This window comes from Xenopus laevis, chromosome 1S, assembly GCF_017654675.1.
Source record: "Xenopus laevis strain J_2021 chromosome 1S, Xenopus_laevis_v10.1, whole genome shotgun sequence".
Classification (NCBI taxonomy): Eukaryota; Metazoa; Chordata; class Amphibia; order Anura; family Pipidae; genus Xenopus; species Xenopus laevis.
The window spans coordinates 115,324,954-115,349,873 of NC_054372.1; the positions used below are offsets into that span (position 1 = coordinate 115,324,954).

The window sequence follows — 24,920 nt, forward strand, 5'->3', positions numbered from 1 at the left end:
TTGAAGGGTTTGGATTTATTCTAAGACAATATTTCTGTGCTAATTATAAAAATATTAGTTTAACACAATGCACTTTGAAGCTCGTTTGAAAAAATGTAGTAGCAAATGTATTATTCAGATTGTAAACCACACCTCCTCAATCTTATTTACAAAGAATTATATAGGCACTCAGTTCACTAAACATCCTTATGGATCGACTTCAATTCAGTCATAATTATTGTTGGATTTATTAAGGGAATTAACAAATGTGACTGAATCAGAACAAATCAGTCTAAATCAATTAAATTCAGATGGATTGTCAAGAAACAGCAATTCAATATCAATCAATATCAAAATGTAATGAATTGACAGGAAAATAAAATATTTTGCACAGTGCCTTTTATTGAATATTATTGATCATTTTTTCTCTGTTTTTTTTTCCTCTGTTTGGCTCATATTTGGATAAAGATAAATCAAACTGAACTGCCAATTTTATTGATTCCTTTAAGTTTGATCAACGTTTATATGTTCTTGAATGCTGCAGAAAAATATAAATAAACCTGTCTCAAAGGTTATTTATGCAGGCAACATTTTGTGAATTCCAGTAATTCAATGCAACCAATCAATACTTTTCTTTCATTCATTCCTCCTGTAATAGACCATGATAGGTTCTTTACTGGTTGGTTACTTGTATGTAGTCAATATTATGCTAAACCATAACATTATTTTTCTCATTGGTCATGCTCTTTATCTGCTACTTTTTGATGGATATGAATAATGTGCCAGCTTTTTTAAAGTAATATTTTTTTATAAAATCACTATACCAAAAGGGTCTGATAACGCCATTAATATTTTAAAGAAAAGAGCTAGGAATGAAGTTGCATCAGCCTTCTGCAAATTGAAAGGCTGTTATTCAAAATTCGGAGGGACAGGATTATGATCTTCTTGATTTACAGCATTATATTTTGTATTCTAACTTAAACTAATCAAGTATTTTACTAAAATATGACTATGAAAATCAGAAAATTGTGTAAGAACAATGTAAAATATAACATTTATTTCAAGGATTCTTATTGGATGATGAACTGATGATTTTTTAATCTTTAATAACTATGTTTTACTTATAAATAATATTCTCTTATCAAAGTTTCCCTGTTAGAGAATTTGCTGCAATTGATTTTGCAATAAAATGCATGCCTATTAATTACTTAAAGTATTGATTTAACATCTTGCCACATTAATAGTATGCCATAGTTGACATTTCCTGTTTACATGGTGATTTGTAATTTTTTTATTTGTAGGTCTCAGGGTGGAGATTTTTATTGCTGAATTCTACACCTGAAAATTCAGGTAAGACATTTTAAGATTAATGAGCATTTAAAGGCATAACACTTTCAATTCTAAAACATAATAGGTTATCATCGATATATTAAAGGGATTCTGTCATGCTTTCAGAAAGAGTCAGTGCTGCACTATGGAACAGCTTTCTGACAGGCTATTGTTTCTCCTACTCAATGTAACTGAAGGAGTCGCAGTGGGACATGGATTTTTACTATTGAGTGCTGTTCTTATATCTACCATAGAGCAGTTATCTGGTTATGTTACTTGTTGTTCTGCTGATCGGCTGATGGGGGGAGGGAGGGGGTGATATCACTCTGACTTGCAGTGTCTGAAGCTTATCAGAGCACATGACAGTCACATGACTCCGGGCATCTGGGAAATTGACAATACTGAATGTCTAGCCCCATGTCAGATTTAAAAATTAAATATGAAAAAATCAGTTTGCACTTTTGAAAAATGGATTTCAGTGCAAAAGTGCTGCTGGAGCAGCACTATTAAGTGATGTGTTTTGAAAAAACATGACCGCATCCCATTAACTTTTTATGAATACATTGTGTGCATTTTATAAGTATATGTTATTGAGGTTTCAGCAAAAATGGTTTGTATACTACATCAGGCATTATATTAATGGGTGCAAAGTGTGCTGGCTGCAATTTTTTTATTATTTTATATTATGCATTTTATACAACAGAATAAGGTTAGTGTTTTCTTTAATTTAGTCAATGCCCTTTATAAAAGTTTATAGTAGATAAACAATTGGTCTTTTTTTTAAAAGGTGCATACGGAAGTATAGGTATGCTGCCCCTAAGTGTTAAGGGGGTTATTTAACAAATTTAAGATTTTTTATTTTCTCAATTTTATTCATGCACAAGTTCAGAATAATTTATTCATAAATAGGCGGGAAAAGGGAACTTTTCAGATTTTGATAAATAACCCCCTAAATGTTGATTTGTTATTTACATGTTATTTTTGCAAATATATTTGATATGACACTATTACTGGAATGATATAATGTGGTTTGTGAAATAAAAATTCCCAATGCCTGTCCAATGAAAAACCTTACACTGTGAAACACAGTTTCTTCAGTTTTTATACTTTTAGATATACAATTATGATGTGTATATATGTTTTATTTAGTGCTCGGTGGGACTTGCAGCACATTTTCATTGGGGTCTGGCTAGTAAAAGAATGAATGATTATTTTGTATACAATACTATGGGGCAAACTAATCTGTAAAAAGATAATGATTTTGTCAGCAGAACCTACAGTACTTAATTTTTTCTGGATCCACCAAAATTTCAGTATTGCTAAATATACTAACTACAGTAATATAATCATATAGCAATACAAACATAATTCACTAAGACTATAATCATATAGCAATACAAACATAATTCACTAAGACTAATTCACAAATAAAAAGTATACAATCCACATTACTTATTAGGACTTTTGGAAATGGTTCCATTAACAATGTAATACACCATTAAACAACTACAATACATTACATTTAATTAATTTAGAATGTTTGCTTTCTCCTTTATTTAGTGAGTGGGGTGCAGTTTTTAAAATGTTCTCTGAATAGGAGTGAAATCTTAAGCTGATAAATTTTCCAATTTAACTTGTGTTCACTCAGGCCTATCTACCCAAGGATCATTAAGTTAGATGTATGAAAGTCATGTTAGTTGAAGCAATAAAGAGCATTAGTATTCCCAACTTAATGAACCACTCACTAAACTAAACATGTGCAAAGTTGAAGGCCAGATTCCCACTCATTTGGATGCAGGTAACAGAGCCTCAGTGTCAGTAGAGTATTGCAGTGATTTAGTTCTAGCAATATTAGCAAAGTAATATAATTATAGTGAATAAATCCAGAATGTATCTAACAAAGTATTAAAGGTCAATGAGAACAATCTCATTTAATCATGCTGCATTCCCTTATTGTTGCAAAAACAATAGTAGGCTCAAGTATAAACTACCTTTTGCTTGAAAACAATCTACACTCTACTTTTCTTTGTTGGGAAATCCAGGATGTGTAAAAAACAACGTGTTAAAGAGGCTGTTGTAGTATTCCCTACTTCAGGGTTATTATAAAGCACATATATGGAAAACCTATCCTTATACCTATCATCATAGTCCAAGGGTTACAAAATTGTGGGGGCTTTTCCCCTTAGGGATGTTTGGATCAGTGTCAGGGGACCTCATCCTAAATACCAGTTAGGGTGAGATTTGGAATCAATGCCTATTTGCTCTCTTAGTGACTGATGTTCCAGTATCTTCCTATGAGTCAGGAGTATACAGTACACCTGCAATGGAATTCCCTTTCCAAGGAATTCAAATGTATTCATTTTATATTAATGCTTTACATTCATCATTAAAGGGTTACATAAATATATTAGTATTAGCTAGTAATATTATATGCCGAATTTATATAAACATTATGCAGTACACATATTACAAAGATGTGTTGTTGACAGAAGGAAGTATGCATATTATAAAGATAATCCAGAAATAATTATTAAAAAATTAGAAAAAAATATTATTTAAAAGCCATTTGCATCACTTTATATAGAAGTTTTAGGGGCCGATTCACTAAGGGTCGAATATCGAGGGTTAATTAACCCTCGATATTCGACTGGGAATTAAAATCCTTTGACTTTAAATATTGAAGTCAAAGGATTTAGCGCAGATAGTTCGATCGAACAATTGAAGGATAATTCCTTCGATCGAACGATAAAATCCTTCGAACCGAACGATTCGAAGGATTTTAATCCAACGATCGAAGGAATATCCTTCGATCAAAAAAAGTTATCCAAGCCTATGGGGACCTTCCCCATAGGCTTGGATAACTGGGTTTTGTGCAATACCCCAAAGTTTTCAGGCAAAAATCTGAGTTTTCGGGTGAAAAATTCAAAAATGTGAAAATCAGATTAAAGAGTCCGAAAAAATAATGAAAATCTGATTTTTTTTTCCTGCAAAGCAAATTTTTGGGAAAATGAAATATTAAACGAGTGTAAAACGCAAACGGATTTGATCGGAGTGTGTAGCAGCAAATATTGAGATAAATTCGGACTCTGATAAATAAGCCCCCAAGTATGTTTAATGTTCACACAACCTTTAATATCAGCTTTTCAAAGCAGAATTACCTTACCTGATTTCTAACTTGTATTCACTTTACCCAAGAACCTAAGGATAGTAGTGGTCTTCATATACAATCTACTCTCTATATTTTGTTCTATTTACTAGTAGTGCCTTTCTTGGAAAGCCCTTAGTGCAATCACCCATAAAACATTCATGCATAAACATTACCCACAAAATATTTTTCCTTATTTATTTATTTATGTCTGCGCCTTTTAATGATCTAACGTTTTGCACTTTACAATAGAGTTTTTGCTTAAAGGACATGGAAAGTTAAACTAAAGAAGTCAGCTAGAAATGTTGTACATTATGTTTTGGGCTTCTGTACCCAAGCCAAGGCAACCACAGTCCTTCAGCAGTAAAGATCTGTGTCTCCAAAGATGCCCCAGTTGCTCCCCATTTTCCTTTCTACTGATTCACTACACATGCTCTGTGCTGCTGTCAGTTACTGAGCTTAGGGACCGACTCAAAATAAACAGTACACATAGAATAGAAATGTCACAGTATAAGGCTGATTAGTAATTGATATGGATAATTACAACATGGCAGCTCAGAAACCAGTGCAACTTGCATCAGAATTTAATAATCAGCCTTGTAGCATCAGCTTGTATGACAGGCCAACCTCATTTTTTGCTGGATAATTTGTGACAACCCCTAAGCTTAGCTTCTCAGCAGCAGCTCAGAGCCCACTGAGCATGTGAGTGTCCAAGATGGTGACCCCTGTGACAAGTTTGAAGTCCTGGATCATTGCTGCAATTGAGAAGCTGAAACTTTGGATAGTTCAATAAGTTCAGTATATAAAACATGGCATTTTTAGTCCTATTCATTTTTGGGGTTTCCTTCTCCTTTAAGAAGGGGCCTCAAAATCCATGAACTCATGGCATACATTTACTTTTAATTTAGCTTTTAATGGTTTCACTTTTACTTATTTGTATAATTTCAAAACAAAGGATCTATTAAAATATATTTTCATTTGGCCAAGGTTGTCACTTTTGATCATTTATTTACCACCTAGCAAGAATTAAGGGGAGCCCGTCTTCCTAAGAGTTGAGTTAAGGCTAATGATTTCCTTTTAATTGTAATAATACAACAGTTACTTATACTTGATCCTAACTAAACTGCATGAATCCGTACTAGTGCCAAAACAATATTATTAGATGTGTTGGTCCAGAACCATGTCCTTTTAATCTAAATGCATCTTAGTATTTATTAGAAACAATAGTTATACTGTAAGTCCATTTGGCACTATTCCACCCCCTGATATTCACTTTACACCAAGATAATATTTCCAGATGGCAAACCATGTTGATATTACAATCTACAGATGCTAAGGTAATTAACCTACATCCATTGTGTATTTAAAGTGATTTTTTATGGTTCTGCCTACTGATGAAATAATTATGTACAAAATATATTTGCGGAAATTAAACTTGGTAAAATAATCTTTTAATTTACATTGTATTATATTTACAATGCATGTGATTAATGGAAGAATCAATGGTAATGAACATATTCATATTTGTACTGTAATATTTAGAAAATGCTGTGCCCAAAATCATTAGTAGTATAGTACATGTTATGTTGTGTACGGGGGATTTGAGGTTTTCCATATAATTGGTCCATAATGTGGAGCACCTTTCAGTACGGATATTAAAAATGCATTGGCTTCTCAGTTGTTAATCTTTATTTTGTGCAGCCGAATATCAGGATATCATATTCTTTGGTGTATGTCAGAACTTCTTCAGCTCTTTAGAAATTGTTTCTAAACTGAAGAAACGACATTAGTATTTTTGTAAATCCTTTTATATATATATATTTGTATAGATTCTGTCCAATTTTGTCTAACTCTTCTCTTCTTCAGTATACTGGTCCTGTTCAGTCATCTTTTCTAATTTCTGAATACTTCTAGAAGTTACTTAGCTAAGAATGTACAGTATCTGTATGGGCCAAAGCCATCCTATTATCTCATTCATTATTGCTCTCCAAAATAGGATTATACCTAATGTTCTACAGTATCCTGTAGAGAACCTGGGTGCTTTAGCTAATAAACAGGGTAGTAATGCAACCAGGATTGAATAAACATTGTGGAGGCATGGGTTTTAGATATGAAGAGAGTAGAAAAAAAAGGCAAAAAAGCACTAGTAATGGAGAATAGCTCTTTTAAAAGTGAGATGGGTTCAGTCCCTTGGCTGAAAAAGGATATTGTGCCTGTGTTACGTTTAGGACCTACAATAAATTTACTGATCTAGTGTAAGGGCTCCTTGTGATTCTAATCTTGCTCTGTTGAATTCCACCAGCCTTACCTGTCCTTCTGGCACCTACAGAATATGGGCAGTAACAAGACAAAAACCATAGCTAGCCTGAAATATTGTATGAGAGAAAAAGAAAATATCAGAAAAAGTCTGCTGCTTGTCACACTTTATTTTCATCTCTAATCTGACACTGTATATTGCCCAAAAATCACAACCTCAAATATTAATGTATCTACCCAAAAATTTAAATGATGTTAAATTACATAAAGTTAAATACAGATATTCACTGACCATGCTCACCATGCCATATTTTCCCCATTTACCAACCCAAACGCACTACCTTACGCACTTGTCCCCAGTGAGTGTGTAGGGGTTAAAAAAAATTGGCAGAATTGTAGATGTTTATTTATGGTAGCATTATAGTAAAGTGTAGTATGATTTCTATGTACTTTGACCATAGCAAATTACTTCTAATGAAATGTATGCATTTATGTATGTGTGCCAGCATCATTGGAAATATCTTGAAGGTCACCGAGCAATTGATATTACATTTTGTAATTTTCTTAATTTATGAATTGCTCAGCATTTCCCTATGTTGTTCTGCTGATACATTGCGCTTTATCAAAGCCACTAAGCATTTTAAATGTTTTAGCTCATTACTTTGGATGGACATCATGGATCATTAAAGAGCCAATGAAAATATTTAAACATTCCATTAGTCTTCTTGAGTTTAAATTACAAGCCAAGACTCCAGATTTTTCCATCTGCACTGCAGTACTGTTATGCCTTACATAATATTCGTGCAACACATTTTTTGGCTTGTGATTTTCTTTTTTAACTTTGCTTTCTTTTTCAAGGTGAAAGTGATTTATACTTCCTCTTTTCTTTCTAACTGATCTAAATTTTGATCTGCTATTTAATAGTAAAATGACTTCAACCCTTACATATCCAGCAGAGTGTTGATATGTAGCCAAATTATCACAAAAGAAAAAAAAATGGCACCATTTTCCTAGCAACTAAGGAAAACATCAGCTGCACAAATATATAACAGGCAATGCTTAAGCTTTATTTAAAGTATGTATTTAATGCTGGGAAAATCTATATAAATTAACAAGCCCATCCCTGTTGCAAGATTTTAGAGTTTGTTTTATTTAGTTTGCAAGTAAAAGTTAAACATGAAACATCTTGCAGACAATGACAAATGTATTGCCAAAGTAAATTACTTTTCAGTGGGTTTACTGAGATTCCATTGCAGTGAATTTTTAAATTAGTTCTGTGCAGGGTCAGATTTCATGACGCGGCGCCCAAAGGCCGCATGTTCCAAGTGCTGGCCACATCCTCCCAAGGACACATGGTCCTAGCGTGCGGCTCCATATCGCACGCATCCACCATGCGTGGGAGCGCACTCTCGAGCACAGGAGCACTGGGGAGCTTTGAGTCGCCCTGCTTCCTAGGGATGCTGCTGGGCAACTTGCCTCCTCCAAAATTTTGCCACCCTAGGCCCTGGCCTTTGTGGCCACAGCACAAATCCAGGCCTGGTCCTGTGTATGCTAGTTAAGGTTGTCTTTGCAGATAGACTACGTACACATACAGTATGTCTTTGTATACGTTATAATATTAGTTCAGGTTGTGCTGCATTCAAGTATATATTAAAGTGCATTCAAGTGATGGTCTGTTCTTTATATGGGAAATGGAAGGCACACAACAAAAATACTAAAGCTGCACTCATCTTTCAATGCTGAAATGTATTAAACTCAGATTCAGTAATTTGCTTGTGTGAATGTAGCCTAAACAATTATGATCTTTCTTGGAAAATAATTTCAATACACATGTATAGACCTGAATCATCAGATATGCAGCTAGAAGCAATAGAATTCTACCTGGATCTGACGAATCAGCACTAACAGTGGTTAATGTTCGGGTGACTTCAAAGGCACCCGATCAAATTTTTCTGCCTGGGCCAATTGAGGAGCCAACCGATATCCAAGTCTTCTGCCGATATCGGTCGGCTCATCTTCCGCCATACATGAATATTGTACAAAAATGTGTTTTGTACAATAATAGCTGTGCATCTATGGTCACCTTAAGACTGTGTATTTATACTGCTAATCAAAGGCAGGTCTTGAATATGCATCTCAACCTGACATGGTAACTTTTCCTATACAACCAAGAGAGAAATGAGCGTTTTATGGTATTACCTAATACATAAATAGTAAATACAAAACATTAAACGATCATGAGATTATTTGACATGTATGTGTTTGATTTATGTGTTTTCTGTCACATGTGGTATAAATATTCAATGATATACATTTATCGAGTGTTACCAGTATGATAGGCTCATGTTTTGTCAAAACATAATTCAGAATGATGGAAAACCTAGTTTGCTGAGTTTAAAAATTCAGTAAGGTAGGTAAATAATTCAGGCCCTACAGCTACAAAGAAATGGTGACATTGAGACTGACCATGTAGTTATTTTTCTTGAACAATGACTAAAACATTTGATTTAATTGATTGATGTAGATACACCATATACACAAGAGACATGCATATACAGAATGTACTCTTTAGCAAGGGAAATAGAATTAAACCCAATTGTACAGGGAAAAAATACAATATATGTTATTTATAAAAAATATTTTATGATATTATAAAAGTAGTCATGTAATAAAACTCTATAATATGTTATAAAAAATAGAAATAATTAAAATAAATAGTATATTATGCCAGCAGATCGCCAAATCATAGGCTGCATTTAGTGGCGCTGAATGGAGCTGGTTTTGCAAAAGAGGCATGTGCCTAGAGTGCAATGATAGGAAGCCCCCTATTTCCACACCTCCCCTTGTCACCATAATCAGGGGCAGGCACTTGCCTTGGGGATTTTGTTTTTAGTTAATGTTATTTATGTTTATTTTGGCAATATGGCAGGCAAGGTGGTTGTTGACCATTACTCAATGGATTGGCATGTAGGTGCACAGTATTTTTTTTTTAATGTGAATAATTACTTCATCTTGTTGAGCCTATGCTTGCATTGTGGGGTGACGTGTAAATTTAAAATGTGCTGCTAGATCAATAAACTGTTTACATACACAGCAGTCCTCAAAGAGAGGCAGTTTTGCAATTTGGTACATGTCTTCTGGATAAACTCAAAAAATTGGTTTGGTATATTAATGCTTTCTAATGTCAGATTAAATTAATAAACCTACTTTATGAATGTCTTCAAAGAGACTGGCTCACAGTCCTGTGATCCAGAAAACCCTGGAACATGTTTCAGTTACCAGATAAATAAATGCAGTACAGTGCTAATTTGTGCTCTGATTGAAATGAACAATAGTGTCTAATTGACTGAGAAGCAATCATGTTTCAAATCTTACCAGGTGATCAAAGAATTATTTATACTATGAGAGAGAGCGTTATCTGATGTTTTAGTATAAGTATAATAATATTCCTACTAATGTTGGTTAAAATAAAACAATGAATTTGCATATCCCAAATCATGCATTGCATTGGGGTTCCATGAGAAATTGAATATTTTTATTTATTAAACCTATTTATAGTACAGTGAGATATTGCATGCAGTATACATTTACCTATTTCATTTGAATTATTTGACACTAACATCACTGCACATTACAGTAATGATGTCTATTGCCTGTTCTGATTCACCATGTGTACTGATTGTGATCCCTTTTTCTCAGCAACATAGCTTCAATGCAGAATATTACTATTATATAATATTTGGATAGTTTTACAGGAGGATTCAGGATTTCAGCATGTCCCATCCTTTTTCTGACCATGTTCTTGGAAGCTCATGCAAGGAAGATAAGTGGTCACTACTGAATGCTGCAACACCCTTTTAAGGAGTTTCTGGACTGGGTTTATGAAAAGTAAAAATGATATTAAAACAACATTTTGTAGACTCTTAAGGAATATACCCAATCCACCACTTTATTTATTTTGGGAAAAACAGTTTCTCATTAAGATCTGACATAACCATCACTTTATTTCTTTTGTGGTTGTCAGTCACTATTGGGATTGGCCAAACTAGTTTGACAAAACCCCTTTGAGTTTAGCCATCATGGAATTTATGGCCCCAGGCCCACTTAATCCAACCCAAACAACATTTTAATAAAAATATCTGCACATTTTTTATTCATTTTCAAAGTAAGGGAAAATATTGTCTCATTAAGATCTGACACCTTGGTGGCCTTCAAACAGATAATTTTTTTCAAAAAGACCCTGTATCAAAATAATTACTATAATGCTGCAATATGTTCTTTTACTGTAACCTAAAATCAATTCCTACAGTGAAACAACTATTCCACGTTACCCTGATAGCTATCACAAATGGTGACTATAGATCAGTGTATCAGCGTGAATTTTTGTAATATATAACATTGCTCTGTTCTTATTATTTCCTTTATTACACAAGGCCTTATTTCAACTATAAACATGTACACTGATTACTCTAAGTTAGAAGGTCCACAAGGTCTTATAAAATACCTGTTTTTTTGGCATACAAGAACTGTAGCACAACAACAAAATGGATGATTGCAATGTAATATCCACTACAAGTTTTAATTAAAAAACAGATGTAAAGCTGAATAAACCTTGGTTATAGTAAAAGGAGCTTTTTTTGTTAAGTTCTGGTGTTGATATTGTCATTGCTCTCTGTCATTCTGAAAGTGATAGTGCTTTGTTATCATTGCTGAGCTCAGGAAGTATTCTGATGTACTCTGACTGAACTACAATGCGTGAATGATGAAGGTTCTGCTTGCAATCAACATTCTACCTGCTACTGCACAAAGAAATGGAAATTACAGTGCCTGACACTATGTAGACGAATAAAGCTCAGATCCTAGTTGCTTCCAGACATAATTCATTGGTATATGACTGTCTGCCTTTTCATTTAGGAAAAAAGTAATGGGTAAAAATAATATCTTTTTTCCTACACTTGGATGGTTAAAGGTACAGCTCAGATGTATTTACTGCAGAGCCCAAGGTTGCATGCTGACAACAAATACAGGAAGAAAAAAATTATTTTTGGACAAAAACAAGTTTAATTCAAAAAGTACAAATTTAACTTTAATGTTCACAGTGTATTCTTGCTGGGGAGGTATTAGAGAGGAGGGGTAAAGGTAATGCAACAAGTTAGAAAAGTAAATTATGAAAATCAGATGTAAAAAAACATGACTTGAGTATGAGTAATAACAATTGTAATATGTACTAATCCTGGATTTTTAAATTTGCAAGAATATTTATTAATAAGAGTCAGCTCTGAGGCAAGAGCATCCTGCTGAAAAAAAGATCCTTTCTATTAGGTCCTAAATCAGTCCCATTAAGCTTGTTAATAGCTTATCCAATGTACTCACTATTAGTGGGAAATTAAACCCATGAATAATGAGGATTCCATATTTAAACCATTGTTTACATAATTATTTGGATGCTTTTTAAGCACTATAGTACTACAAAGTCCTTTCATACGAACCAATATGCTCAGATAATACTCAAGGAAAAGATAATACAGCAGCACTGGATTTTACATTTTTTTGCTTCAGAAACACTACTGTTGTTTATATAAATAAGCTGCTGTGTAGCAATGGGGGCAGCCATTCAAAGGAGAAAAGGCTCATGTTACACAGAAGATAGCCAATAAGCTCTGTCTGTCTAATGGTGTTATCTGTTATCCATTAGTTAACCTGTGCCATATAGCCGTTTTTCAATTTCCGCCATCGCTCCACAGCAGCTTGTTTATATGAACTATAGTAGTGTTTCTGAAGCAAACACATCAGTTTTACCAGTGCAGGGCAAGAGAACATGTATTTTCATTACTTTAGAAACACTTAAATTTTTTGGTGTTACTGTTCCTTTAAGGTGCAAAATGTGATATTTTGGTTATTATCACAAGACTGGGGTGATACATAAAAGCATATGTCATAGGTGACTAGGTGAATTTCAGCATTTAACAATAATAAAGTTCATTATTCCCTATATATATGTACTCATTTCAATGCTTGTCTGAATTAAAGTAAAAACTCTACATCTTAATGTATTTTTGCATTCGCTCTGTGAGAGTGGGTGTGATATTAAAGAAGGTTAACACTGAAGTATGTACCTTTGAAGGTAATAGAAAGTGTGGGCAGGGTCTCATAGGATTTAATTATTTTTCAGAGAGTTAAGAGGCAGATTTATCTGTTAGGGTCAAATTTAGAGTTAATGGGAGTTTGTAAAAACTCTCATAAACTCCCATGAACTCAAAATTCTAGGTAAAAATTACCAATTTAAATTTAAATTTTAAAAAAAAAATCGAATGGGATTGAATGATTGGGATCGAATGAATGGGATTGACTGCAAACTTGAATCAAATTTGAATCGAATTTGAATAAAATTCTCAGAATAAAACTCGATTTTCCGGAAGACTGCAAACAAATTAATTCATCCCAGAACTAATTGTAACTATTCCCTAGTCAAATTCCACTAAAAAAACCTAAAAAATATGAATTCAAAATTCAAATTTGAAATTCAAATTTTCACTTCGACCCTTAATAAATGTGCCCCTTACTATTAAACATTTTCTATATATTTATGTTGGTGTCACCATTTATTTATCTTTGGTCTGCCAATATATTAACCCTGATTCATTATTCAGTCCTTTCAGTTAGCGAACATACTAAAAATATATTTATAAATTGTCCAGTTCTGGGAACTGCAAAAAGACAACATAAAAACTATGTTTCCTGATCAGAAAACAGAAAACAGGGAAGAATGCCAGGTCTTGTTTCAGAGTTGGATGACATTGGTTGAACTTGGTTAAACCACTTAGCTTAAATAGACTGTGTTGGCACTATTGCCAGAGTAGTCCCTTCTCAATTAATTTCATACACATACATATTTTCACTTTTTTTTCTAAATTTCTAAGTGATCCTGTAAAAAAGTAAACTCCGACCCATGCAATTCTGCCCAGCAGGGTCTTACTTGAAATGGAAATTACATAATCCTGGATCAGTGCCTGCTTGGGAATAAATCCAAGAGGACCCTAACTAATGATGAATGAAATGCTGCAGCTAGGTGACCGTGTATATATATATATATATATATATATATATATATATATATATATATATATATATATATATATATATATATATATATATATATATATATATAGCGTCCATGTTGGGCAGGCACTACTCGTAAGAAAAGTGTTTGGTGCCTGGGTGATTTCAGAAAAATGAGTAAAATATCCTGGAAAAAGGCGAGCACTCACAGGTCTTAAAGGGATACTGTCATGGGAAAAAACATTTTCAAAATGAATCAGTTAATAGTGCTGCTCCAGCAGAATTCTGCACTGAAATCCATTTCTCAAAAGAGCAAACAGATTTTTTATATTCAATTTTGAAATCTGACATGGGGCTAGACATATTGTCAATTTCCCAGCTGCCCCAAGTCATGTGACTTGTGCTCTGATAAATTTCAATCACTCTTTACTGCTGTACTGCAAGTTGGAGTGATATCACCCCCTACCTTTTCCCCCCCAGCAGCCAAACAAAAGAACAATGGGAAGGTAACCAGATAACAGCTCCCTAACACAAGATAAGAGCTGCCTGGTAGATCTAAGAACAACACTCAATAGTAAAAACCCATGTCTCACTGAGACACATTCAGTTACATTGAGAAGGAAAAACAGCAGCCTGCCAGAAAGAATTTCTCTCCTAAAGTGCAGGCACAAGTCACATGACCTGGGGCAGCTGGAAAATTGACAAAATGTCTAGCCCCATGTCAGATTTCAAAACTGAATATAAAAAAAATCTGTTTGCTCTTTTGAGAAATGGATTTCAGTGCATAATTCTGATGGAGTAACACTATTAACTGATGCGTTTTGAAAAAAACATGTTTTCTGATGACAGGATCCCTTTAAGATGCAAAAAATCTGTGAAATTTATTGAAAATAAATAACTGACGTTTCGGCTACTCCTGTAGCCTTTCTCAAAGTGCAACACACAGTGAAGACCAAACATTTAAACCCCAAGTGGCAGGAAAACAAACGTGATGACTTCATTAGGTGTCAAGGGGCGTGGAAAAGAGTATACAGCATAAAGAAAAAGAAAAATAAAGCCTGAACATACCATAAAAATAGAATAAAAATAAAATAATATTACCCACATGCAATCAGTAGTCTCATATAGAAATTACATAGTTATTAAGTGCAAATAAATGCATAATCTCAAAACACAGCATAATAGATGAGTAATCATTAACATAGTGTGATCCCCACACTGTTCTACAAGCTTCAAGTTAAAGTCAGGTGTTACGGTTATTAATGTTACTTAATCGTCAAGCAGGGACAGATTGTTACAATGTAGTATGTGGCAATCCCAGTGCTTCAGTACAACTGATATTTCAAACAAACATTATAGGACTTACTGTCAGTATCGGGTGCACTTTGAGAAAGGCTATAGGAGTAGCCGAAACGTCAGTTATTTATTTTCAATAAATCTCACCGATTTTTTGCATCTTTTTCACCTTTTTCCGGGATATATATGTTGTGTATGTGTATATATATATATATATATATATATATATATATATATATATATATATATATATATATATATATATATATATATAAAAAGCACTGCTTTTTGTCTCATCAGTCCAAAGTACTTTGTTCCAGAATGACTGTGACTTGTCTAAATGAGCTTTTGCATACAACAAGCGACTGTTTGTGGTGTGAGTGCAGAAAGGGCTTCTTTCTCATCACCCTGCCATACAGATGTTCTTTGTGTAAATTGTGCTGAATTGTAGAACGATGTACAGATACACCATCTGCAGCGAGATGTTCTTGCAGGTCTTTCAAGGTGATCTCTGGGTTGTCTGTAACCATTCTCACAATCCTCCGCATATGCCGATCTTGGCCGGCCAGACCTGGGTTTTACAGCAACTGTACCTGTGGCCTTCCATTTCCTGATTTACATTCCTTACAGTTGAAACAATTTAAACAATTCAAGCTTTTTGTAGCCTTCCCCTAAACCATGCGACTGAACAATCTTTGTTTTCAGATCTTTTGAGAGTTGCTTTGAGGATCCCATGCTGTCACTCTTCACAGGAGAGTCAAACAGAAGCACAACTAGAAATTGACCACCTTAAATACATGTTCTCATGATTGGACACACCTGCCTGTGAAATTCAAAGCTTAATAAACTAATCCAACAAATTTAGTGTTGCCAGTAATCAGTATTGAGCAGTTACATGCATTCAAATAAGCAAAATTACAAGGGTGTCCAATTTTTTGCACAGTCAGTGTTTTACATATGATTTAATTTCATACAACTGAATACTGCTCATGGGTAAATAATAAATCAAGTTACTTCCTCTGAAACATAGCATATAAAACCATGTGGCCATGTGTCCTGCATAACTCACTGTGCTTTTATTTTCTTATAGTGATTACTCACTCTAGAGGAGCTCAGATTCAGTATATTAGAAAGACTGTGTTATCACCTTCAATATTTATTGCATTTATGTTTTTCATTGTGTGTTAATTTGAGCTTAATAGGATGGGCTGTCTCTAGAGAACATCTATATTGTCTTTCTGAATACAATCAAATTATTTTGTTCTGTAAAATAATGAAATACAATAGGTCACTTGCTTAACTAAATCTTAACAGTTTGATATTAGATATTAAACTTATTCAAAGATAAGTCTTTTCAAAGTTAGACACTGCTATGTCCCACTCACATAGCAATATTTTTATAATATGAAATTATTATAAGCAAAACGTACAAAATATTCTTACATCAGAAGTAGCAACAGAAGAACATAGTTGCGATTAGATTTGTTTGAATTGTTTACAACTCAAAAATCAATATTTTAATAACGTTTAGGATGATAGTTTGTATTTCTGAACCCTTAAGTATATTTATTTTGCTGGCTATCATTATACATCTGGAGTTATCGCTTTTCATCACTGATTCAATAGACTGATGAAAAAAAGGCATATTTTAAAATTCGTTTTCTATAGAAGCTGCTCTTTTTATGAAATATAATATTTTACCTCATTATATATAAGTGGTGCTTGGAAGATGACAGTAGTGTGAGCATGAACAGCCCCATATCCTGACAGCAGTATTGCAATCTGTATGTGTTCTTTTTCAGCTCACATTGCAAAATTAGAGCAGTGTCAGTCCAGATCACTGATTCATTGGATCTTGGTCCAAAAAAAGAAAGAATAAAATAGATATTTCCTGTCTAAGAAAATGAGGGTCACAGTTTCTTCACATACTAAATTATGAGACTGAAGACATATCACAAACATCTTTTCATTTCTAGGCTTATGTGAAGACCCTAGATATTGTGTGGGATTAAAAAATTAAATGCCATGTACTAAATATATTTAAATATAGATCATGGTTGCTTCATTCATATCATCAAACACTGAGAAAGCAGATTGATTTGTTTGAATCAAATGATGGTGAATTAATTTACATATCTAAAAATCAATCCACAAGCCATCTAGCAATCGCAGCCACATTTGTAATCTTACAATTATATGAAAGAGGCAGCTTTATCCTCATTAATGAGATACAATGCATTGGCCAAGATTTGGGGACTAGTAGGTGAATGACCCATCCTAAGAGCAAGTACTTCATCATATATTCTGCTTTCTATACTTTTATTTTTTACTTTATTTAATGCTTGGTCTTGCTGGATTTTATTAATTTTTTTTTATTGGATTATTATTATAACCTATATTTTTTATTCACTATATCACTTCTGGACGATCTACACACAACAGTTTGCTCAATCATTTTTTTTACCACTTATACTAATGGTATTGAACTATTAAAGTATTGAAGTAGGCCACAATTCCTGGTGAAATCTGTTATACAGTTTCACTAGGAATTTAGCTTTCTAAAACTAATGTTTGTGCTCCAGACATGTGTATTCTACTGTGCTAACAAACGTGTCAATGATGTGATAAATAGGCCAAAATGATCCACTAGATTAAATGCGGATTTAGCATTTTATACAGGTCATGGAACTCTGAGGTAACCTCTAATATCCTCATATTTTGCAACTGGGGTCCTTTATTTATTATAATACACACATTTCAGTGAGTCATGTGACAGAAATGACATCAGAACTCACTGTTTATAAGGATATAATTTACAAGATATTCATGGCTTTTGTGTATTATATACAGTATATATGTAAACTCCCTATTATCTTGGAGGTTGTATTACAGACAGATATGCTACATGCTCATGCATAACTTCCATCCAACATTCACAGCTAGAAAACAGGACAATTTAAAGGAGAAGGAAAGTCCTGTTATACTTGAGGGTGCCAAAATGTGTAGTAAACCCACACAGTACAACGTGCTTAGAAATTATTAGAGTTACCATAATATTATTTTCATATCCCCTAAGATCATGTTCATTGTGCATTTTTTCCTTTGTTGATGGGTCCTTCTGTTGTCGTAATACAACAATGTAACTCCTTAATGGAAGAAAAATCAGCCTTTTGGGATTATTTAATGTTTACATGATTTTCTAGTAGACTTAGGGGCCGATTCACTAAGCTCGAGTGAAGGATTCGAATGAAAAATACTTCGAATTTCGAAGTATTTTTTGGGTACTTCGACCATCGAATTGGTTAAATTCGATCGAATTCGATCGAAATCGAACGATTCGAACGATTCGAAGTAAAAATCGTTCGACTATTCGACCATTCGATAGTCGAAGTACTTGCCCTTTAAAAAAAACTTCGACCCCCTACTTCGGCAGGTAAAACCTACCGAAGTCAATGTTAGCCTATGGGGAAGGTCCCCATAGGTTTGCTAATCTTTTTTTGATCGAAGGATTTTCCTTCGATCGTTGGATTAAAATCCTTCGAATCGTTCGATTCGAAGGATTTAATCGTTCGATTCGAAGGATTTAATCGTTCGATTCGAACGAAAAATCCTTCGATCGATCGATCGAAGGATTAGCGCTAAATCCTTCGACTTCGATATTCGAAGTCGAAGGATTTCAATTCGAGGGTCGAATTTCGAAGTATTTTTAACTTCGAAATTCGACCCTTAATGAATCTGCCCCTTAAGGTATGAAAACCCCAGGTTCCAAGCAGTCTGGATAAGAGGTTCCATATACTTCCTGTACATTTGTTTGTTTTTGTTACGCTTTACCTGTTTTCTGACACTCAGTAATGAATTATACGACAATATCCATGAGAAATAAAAATTGCTACTGCTAGTGCAAATACATAAAAATAGCGTTTTTTTTTTTAAATGGCACATGTCAGCCAACCAGAGCTGTTTAATACATTGTGTAAAAAGCCCAATGAACATCAATGCATCTTTTAATAAAGACAAATATGCGGTGCACAAACTTTTTAAATGACCCGCAGTGTATTTTAGTCCACTTTAACACCAGTTTTTGACTATTTAATTTTTGTTAAATCCCTCCTACATAATTATGCTGAATCTTCAGTTTCAGATTTAAATATTCAGTCTTGCATTAATTAACTGCAGTTTTCCCTTTTCTTTGAATATGTAAATTTAGAATTTCCTGATTACTTATTAGTGTATCAAACAAAATCATTATCTCTGTTACTCTCCGTTAGCTATTTTGTTGAAGCGAAGTACTACATGAAAAACAAGATTAGAATTTGTTGGAGATTAATGTGGAACAGTAAAGCAGAATGGAACTTTCAGTCAATAGAAAGGCAGATGTGTTGCAAGTAAAGTAGCAATTAACTGGCAAAGGTTATTAATCATTTTCTGGCAGATATGAATCCGATAATATTTGCTATTGTGTGTTAACAAAAATATGTATTTAGTTTTAGTAGTTTCCCGTAATTGTTCTTTTTGTTACAGAAAAATAATCAAACCATAATGACTATTATTATTAAGTGCATTACCAGGAAAAAAACTGCGTTTTCTGTTGTGATGTACTGTAGCACATTCAAAGTTTGGCAGTTAAACAGGTTCATGATGACAAAATATAAAATCATTTTGAAGATAATTATGATTTCTTATTTTAAAATTGCTAATTTAATGTTGTCAATCTTGATTTTATAACTAGTACTTTAATATGACAAGGGTTGATTAAGATGTAAGAATATGTCTTATTTAGATATGGCTACAGAGGTGTCCATTACTGTAATAAAAGGAGCTTTTAATAACATAGTAATCAAGTTTTATTAAAATAAATGAATTTAATAATAATAATAATAATGCCACATTCAAAGCAGAATGTGCCAAAAGTAGATCTTTTGTATATTATTGGAGGCTTTATTTCTAAAACTTTAGATATTATGTTCTTTTTGTAAATTACCCAGTTGAAATGTGTTTTCTATGGGGTCCATTTACTAACAGTCAAATGTTGTTTTTTTCCACAAATCTCTAAAAATTTGGGGTTTTCCTATATTTCTTTAAAGCTCTAAAATGTGATATTTATTAAATGTAAAAACAACGAAACCTCTAATGCCAAACTTTGCCAAGAAAAAGTTGTCACTATGCTTTAGAAGTCAGTGGGAGTTGTGCTGAACTTTTTGGACCACTTTAAAGGATAAAGAAAGGTTTAAACTAAGTAAGCCTTATCAGAAAGGTCCACCTAAATATACCAGTAAACCATCAAATTAGTGGTGCTCTGACTCCTCTGTCAAAATAAACACTGCATTCCTTTCCTTCTATTGTGTACACATGGGCTTCTGTATCAGACTTCCTGCCTTCATCTTAAACCTCCTTGCCCCGGGCGTGAGCATGCTCAGTTTGCTCCCCTTCCCCCCTCCCTTCTCTGCTGTAATCTGAGCCCAGAGCTATAAATGAGCAGGGAGAGACTCAGGCAGGAAGTGATGTCACACCAAGCTAAAACTGCAGCTGCTATCCTAAACAAACAGAGAGCTTCTACAGCTGTACAATGGTAAAACATTGTAGAGCAAACAGTATTCTCGTCACTATCGGCGCTGATCCAGGACACGGCACACAGACAACGGCATCAATGCAAAAAGGTTGGCTTTATTTGAACACACACATGCGGTTGTGGATTACAGCGGTGGAAGGCTGTCTGACTTACGCGTTTCTTGCCGGATCACCCGGCACTTCCTCAGAGTCAGTATAGATCACATGACTCGAGACTTAAATAGCTAAAGTGATTAACATCCGTGTTAAAAATACAGGTGCATTTAAATTATCAGTATATAAAAATTCGTTATTATAAACAGTGCATATTACTTTTATGTATTTGTATGATATCTCTAAGCAAACAATTAAATTATTGTTATATTATTAAAACAAATGAAATTAATAAAAGGTGACCAAAAAAACAAGTGATATGAATTAATTATTAAAAATAAAAATAAAAATAATAGAATTATCCGTGTTTCTCAATCTCCTTGTTCAGATCAATGATATTGTAATAAACTGTGTGTTTAAACATTTAAAAACACTAAATGCACTTCGGCATGATTATAAAAACATATACACATGACTATAAAAAATAATTATGTTTCCTATGAGGACTAATTTTGTTACTATATTGAATAGAGTTACATTTTTCGTTAATATTAGTGTATCAATTTAATCTAATTGCTGTCAGTCATATTGAGCAATAGGAAACAATTGTAACTTCTTAGCTATTTTTTTAGTATCTAAAGTCATTTGTAGAGCAGGAAAATATTTTATTTATTTAAATGAAATGTCTTTATATCTTTTATTTATTTTTATTTTTTATTCTGCTGTGATATCTTTGTTAATTGGTAACTGTACATATCCCTATATATATGTATATATGCACATATCCACATACACATCTATATATCTCAGCAAATAGTAAATAGTAAGCCAGAATTGGGGATCTAATATATATCATATTGTGTATCATTCAGTCCATTTCCAATATTTAAGTATGTTTTTAATCAGTCACACTATTACAATAAATTGAACCAATGATATTGCAATATGATATCATATGATATTGCAATATCATTGGCAATATCATTGGTTCAATTTATTGTAATAGTGTGACTGATTAAAAACATACTTAAATATTGGAAATGGACTGAATGATACACAATATGATATATATTAGATCCCCAATTCTGGCTTACTATTTACTATTTGCTGAGATATATAGATGTGTATGTGGATATGTGCATATATACATATATATAGGGATATGTACAGTTACCAATTAACAAAGATATCACAGCAGAATAAAAAATAAAAATAAATAAAAGATATAAAGACATTTCATTTAAATAAATAAAATATTTTCCTGCTCTACAAATGACTTTAGATACTAAAAAAATAGCTAAGAAGTTACAATTGTTTCCTATTGCTCAATATGACTGACAGCAATTAGATTAAATTGATACACTAATATTAACGAAAAATGTAACTCTATTCAATATAGTAACAAAATTAGTCCTCATAGGAAACATAATTATTTTTTATAGTCATGTGTATATGTTTTTATAATCATGCCGAAGTGCATTTAGTGTTTTTAAATGTTTAAACACACAGTTTATTACAATATCATTGATCTGAACAAGGAGATTGAGAAACACGGATAATTCTATTATTTTTATTTTATTTTTAATAATTAATTCATATCACTTGTTTTTTTTGGTCACCTTTTATTAATTTCATTTGTTTTAATAATATAACAATAATTTAATTGTTTGCTTAGAGATATCATACAAATACATAAAAGTAATATGCACTGTTTATAATAACGAATTTTTATATACTGATAATTTAAATGCACCTGTATTTTTAACACGGATGTTAATCACTTTAGCTATTTAAGTCTCGAGTCATGTGATCTATACTGACTCTGAGGAAGTGCCGGGTGATCCGGCAAGAAACGCGTAAGTCAGACAGCCTTCCACCGCTGTAATCCACAACCGCATGTGTGTGTTCAAATAAAGCCAACCTTTTTGCATTGATGCCGTTGTCTGTGTGCCGTGTCCTGGATCAGCGCCGATAGTGACGAGAATACTGTTTGCTCTACACTGAATACCGGCAGGAAGTGGCCGGCGTCTCGCACGGGCTGCGACCGGGAAAACACAGCGCTACTGGGTGAGCTCCGATGCGGATCGCATCATTCTTTGTATTATTAATGGTAAAACATTCTACAGAATAAATATAGCATTCTAGCTTGTACTATTGCAGCTAATCTATTAGCAATAAAATGCCTCCTAAGCTTTCCTTCTCTTTTAAATCAAGTTTGACTTTTAGAGGTTTTTGTATTTTTTTCACTAGGAATTCTCTGAAAAACTAGACATTTTTATAGTTTTTGAGTTCCTTTTGAGGCTTTTCAGTGCTTTTTAAAATCCCTTATCTTTTAATAAATTCTATAACAATCATGGTTTTAGAGTTTGCGAGTTTAGTATTGGTTTCAAAAACCAATAAACCCCTAAAATCTGACCTTTAATAAACCTCCATGAATCTATAGCTGGATTTCATGATATCCAGTTATGTCCCAATATAACTGATATTGTAAAAAAGGGGAAATATATTTGGATGAATGTATCTGCATATACAAAAATTAAAAGGGTTTATTTATTGAATCGACACTTAGGGGCAGATGTATCAATGGTCGAATTTCGAGGGGTTAAATCCCTCGAAATTCGACTGGGGAATAGAATCGAATAGGCAATTCGGGCGAATTTACGCGCTGGCGAATAGTCGAATTTGCGAATATTCACCAGGCGAAAAGGCGCCCGATCGAATATTCGCTCGAAGGATTTTCGTTCGATCGAATGCCTTTTTATTCGATCAAAAACTTGGAAAACAAGTCTATGGGACTTTCCCATAGGCTTTTAAAGCAATTCGGTAGGTTTTAGGTGCCGAAGTAGGCAGTCGAAGTATTTTTAAAAGAGACAGTACTTCGATTATCGAATGGGCGAATATTCGCAGCGTTTTTGCGCTCGATCCAGTACTTCGACTATCGAATGGCGAATAGTCGCAGCGTTTTTACGCTCGATCTATTCGAATCATTCTACTCAGGCGAATTTACGCCAATACGATAGTCGAGGAGCACAAAAAACCACTCGAAATTCGAAGTTTTTTAATTCGAATCCTTCACTCGAGCTTGATGAATCGGCCCCATAGATTTAGAAAGTTGATTTTTCTTTTTTTTGTCTAATAAACATGTCTTCATTGTATGAATGCATAGCATATATTGTATGAACCTTAGTTATCAAAATTCGGATTTGTGAGGTTTTTTTGAACCTCATAGTAACATCGTTACATTGTTAAGTTGGGTTGAAAAAAGACCAAGTCTATCAAGTTAACTCCTCTAAATGAAACCCAACTCACATACCTACACATACCCCCTGAAACTATACTGTATATAGCAATATTCATATTAATTGTTGATTTTAGTATCACTATTAGGGATGGGCAAATTTGACCCGTTTAGTTTTGCCAACAATTTGCGAATTGTTGCCAATGCCCATTAACGTCTATGGGCTTCAAAAAATTGCCATTCAAGTCTATGGCCGTCATTTCCGCGGGGAACCAAGCAAAAAAATCCGCCCATCACTAATCACTATAGCCTTAGATATTATGCTTGTCCAAAAAATCATCCAAGCCCCTCATAAAGGTGAACAAAATCAGCAATCACAACATCATCCGGCAGGGCATTCCACAATCTAACTGTGAAGAATCACCTACGTTGCTTCAAATGAAATTTATTTTCTTCTAGTCTGAAGGGATGGCCTCTGGTGCAGTGATCCTCTTTATGGCTAAAAGAGTCCCCTGCTATTTGTCTATAATGTCCTCTAATGTACTTGTAAAGTGTAATCATGTCCCCAAACAACCCCAAACTTGAAAATCTAACGTCATAATTTAAATCTTCCATCCCTTTACCCAGTTTAGTTGAACGTCTCTGCACTCTCTCCAGCTCATTAATATCCTTCTGAATGACTGGAGTCCAAAACTGAACTGCATACTCCAGTTAATTCCTTCAATACAAACAAAGTTCGTTCAGCGCTTATACTGTGAAATCTTCAATTGGTATTAGGTTTCTAGATTGCAGCTGCCCTTCACTGGTCCATTCTGCTGGACCCTCCAATGTCAAACAAATCTCTGCAGAGAAACGCATAATGAATACTAGGGTGCAGTACCCTTTATTATATATAATAAAGTGCCAAGTGCAACACACTGTGCTGTGTTAATTTCATGAGACTTACTAAAGTGCCAA

General features: G+C 33.7%; 1 protein-coding gene across 47 annotated transcripts in view; it reads left to right on the plus strand.

The window, feature by feature from the left end:
• ptprd.S (protein tyrosine phosphatase receptor type D S homeolog) overlaps positions 1-24,920 on the plus strand; it is a 998,444-nt gene that overhangs the window by 470,503 nt on the left and 503,021 nt on the right. For all 47 annotated transcript variants that reach the window (XM_041574091.1, XM_041574084.1, XM_041574101.1 and 44 more), the window contains one exon: positions 1,281-1,329. The gene's annotated coding sequence lies outside the window, so the exon portion shown is untranslated. The remainder of the gene's footprint in view (positions 1-1,280; positions 1,330-24,920) is intronic.